Genomic DNA, 3542 nt, shown 5'->3' with positions numbered 1-3542 from the left:
TTAAAAAAAAAAAAAAAAAAAAAAAAAACAGAAGCCCTGGCTAGTCAGCCAGCTTGCAAATTCTGTACAGCTTCCAAATTCTGTGGAGTAGTGCCCACAGGCATAGTTATTGGCAACATCTTCATTGTCTGTGATGAGTTACTCAGGATGGAAGGGCTGGCAGTAGGTGCCAGTATACACTTCATCAATGACTGTGGGTATCTAGTCTGCAAACACTGCCTGGACATGCGCTTGCCAGCGCCCATCTCACTGAAGGAGGTGTCGAAGGAGTCATCTCCTCCCCCAGTGGTCTTGTCACTTGACATCTGGCTATCAGGCCAGTAGAGCTCCCAGATGCCAATGTAGACACCAGCCTGGCCAAGGAGGATGGAAATGCACTCACACATGACAGGGACTTGTAAGGCTCCATGGTGTTGGAGGGAGCAAGGGGACAGCAACAAGAATCTACCAATGATAGACTACCAAGGAGTCCATGGGAGAAGTAGTCCCAACCTTTTTTTTATTAAATTCTTTCTGCTCATATTATTTAACATAGAAGCAGATAATACTAAAAAAATTTTAAAATCACATAGATATTTGATCAGCAATGTAAATTTCAGCTAACTAATAAGCATAACTAGTGAGATCAGGAATAACAGTGTATACTCTCTATATATTTACGCACTAAAAATTGAGATTGGGGCCGGCCCGGTGGCGCACTCAGTAGAGGGTCCGGATCCCATATAGAGACTGGTCCGCTCACTGGTTGAGTGCGGTGCGGGTGCGACACTGAGGGTTGCGATCCCGTTGCCGGTCGCGGTATGGGCGTGACACCGAGGGTTGTGATCCCGTTACCAGTCACGAAAAAAGACAAAAAGGAAAAAAAAAATTGAGATTGATTTTATCCTCAGTAAAGAAAAATGATAATATAAGAATTTTATTGTTTTTTAAGATTCTCTCTAATTCTGCCACCTATACTGACTGATTTTCCCTATCGTAGATAGCATGGAGAAGACGTGACTGACTGCAAATTCAAGTGATTTCTCTTCAAAAACATGCAGCTCAAAGTTCAACACCTCTGAAAATGTAAATATATGCGCAACTTTTGATTTTCAGGGAGCACATAATTCATTTGAGCATTTTTAGTCAGTAACTAAGTCATCTATTTAATCCTTAGGGTAAGATCTGGGAGTACCAAACAGAAAGAGATCCCTAAGCATCATTTAATTTTAACAAGAGAAGCTCTTTCACAGGTTTTCAATTCCAATCCATTTTTCTAAATGTTGAATTACATATAATATTAATTAATTTCAACACAAAAATAGTAGATAAGGGTTCAGAATATTTTTTTAAATAGTGACATAATATTATTCCTATAACTTATTTAATAATTTTATCTTGGCTTCTTGTCAAGATGGCAGAATAGACAGTCCCCAGCGTCACTCTCTCCTACAAATCAACCAATTTACAACTATAAAAAAGCAATGACAGCCAAGCTGGGGCCACTAGAGTTCAGGGGAAGAGGAGGAGAGACCTACAGAATAAGTGAAGGTGGGAGAAGTGACGATGAGAGAAAGAAAAAACTGCTCTGACCATTTCGTGCCATGGCCACCTTAAGGCTGACGCTGCTGAGTGCATGGAACAGGAGCTGGCAGAAGCCACAGCTGTGCCCTTCGAATGAAGTTGCCTGGAGGCAGGATGGGAGAAGAGGGCCTTAGTGACCCCCAGGCCAGCAAGACCACTAATAGGATTCCCGTGGACCCACATAGGAGTGAAGACCCACAACAACTGAAAAAAAGGAGCCATTCAGAGGCTGGTGAATCATCACAAGGGACGAAAGCACAGCCTGTCCCATGGGAAGAGCATGGACGGTGGGCGAGATGGGAACACCAGGAGAACACTGGGACACAGCAAGGACAGCTGATCTGCCCCACAACCAGTGCAGAACCACTCAGAGGAGACTGGTCAGGAATATAGAATTTCACAGGGTGCAGTCTGATGAAAAGAGTAAGGCCCGGATCAGAGTTTTTACACTACCCAGGTGAATTGGGTCTCTCCAGAGCTGGAAGTACCTATAAAGTCAACCATTTAAACCTGAGCTGCACGAAAAGGCTTCCCTAGGGGAACAGCAGCAAAGCAGCAATATAGCTAAACCACACAGCTCAAGTACTGGTCCCCACAGGAAGTTCCCCTTTATAGAAGGAAGAAAAGGACAAAAAAATAGTTCCGGGTCAGGGATACCATCAGTGCCTCAGGGCCTACCCAGAGACCCCTGAGGCATGGAGCCAGGGACTGGACCTCCCTCCCACAACCAGGCACACCACCAGCTCCTCGGGGCCTGCCTGGGGTCCTGAGGTTTGGAGCCAGGGACCAAGCCCACCCCCACAACCAGGCACATTGCCAGTGCCAAGGAGCATGCCAAAAACATCACGTCCATGTGGGTGGCCCACCACAGCCACCACAATAACCATGGCTGCCGCAAGTAGCTAGATGCCACAACCACCATGCAGATGGTCTGCCAGCCACTGGAGTGAATTGACACAAGGAGAGTCACCAGCAGAGACCAAAAAAAAAGAAGAGGATGTCTCTCTCCACAAAGCCCTTCCAGAGTGACAGAAGAAGCATCTGCTCTATGATAATATTGGGGGACCTGAACAACCTCTCAGCATTAGACAGATCATCTAGGCAAGAAATCAACAGAGTAACCATTATTCTTTCAGAGGGAGAGAAGAAATCTAGGGTTATCAGAAGGGGGAGGTAGGAGGTAGAGGGGGATGGGGAGAGATCAGACAAGGAGCATAAAGAATAAGTACAGTTTGTAGCGATATCCAAGCTAGTAATACTAGTAATATTGATCAACATATGTCTGCATTGAATCCCCAAAATACGTATAATCAATTATGACTCAATGAAAAAAAACTGTACAGTTATAAATAAATAGATAGATAGATAGATAGATAGATAGATAGATAGATAGATAGATAGATAAATAAGCCTCAAGAGTGCCAGCTAGATCTTTGTTCTGTCTGACCATACTGCTACTCTCCTAATAAGGCTTTCTGCGGAGCAGTGTCTTTCCAGAATTCCCAATGGGAGAGTGGGAGGTAGCACTGTTCCCTGACACTTAATGTCAGTGCCCCTTCCCACACTACACTACCACTGCTACTTGTCCAAAACGAACCCGAGAAGGGGATACCAATGACATCTCACTCTCCTCTCTCCTTCCCACATTCTCCTGAGGCCAAACAAGCATTTTTTGTTGCAAGAAAAATGTTGAAAGAATATACAGTAAAAGACATCTTAATAAGATTAAGAAATAAAGTTATAAAATAGAAATTAATAATTGAAGAGAAAGCAAATATACTACAAGCATAAACATAATTGAGAGTAAAGTTTATCTGTGATCTTCCTGAGAGGTAAGGCTAAGACAGGAAACAGGAAACACGATTACCTAAGTAATTGTCATTTAAACATAAAGGTCATTTGGATGCAAAGTCCAAAGCATAAAGCCCATCAATTTTTTGGATAAAATATTATTAATATCATGTAGGATTTTACATATG

Source organism: Galeopterus variegatus, unplaced genomic scaffold, assembly GCF_000696425.1.
Source record: "Galeopterus variegatus unplaced genomic scaffold, G_variegatus-3.0.2 Scaffold1284, whole genome shotgun sequence".
NCBI classification, from domain to species: Eukaryota; Metazoa; Chordata; class Mammalia; order Dermoptera; family Cynocephalidae; genus Galeopterus; species Galeopterus variegatus.
Note: the sequence above shows the minus strand (reverse complement) of the source record.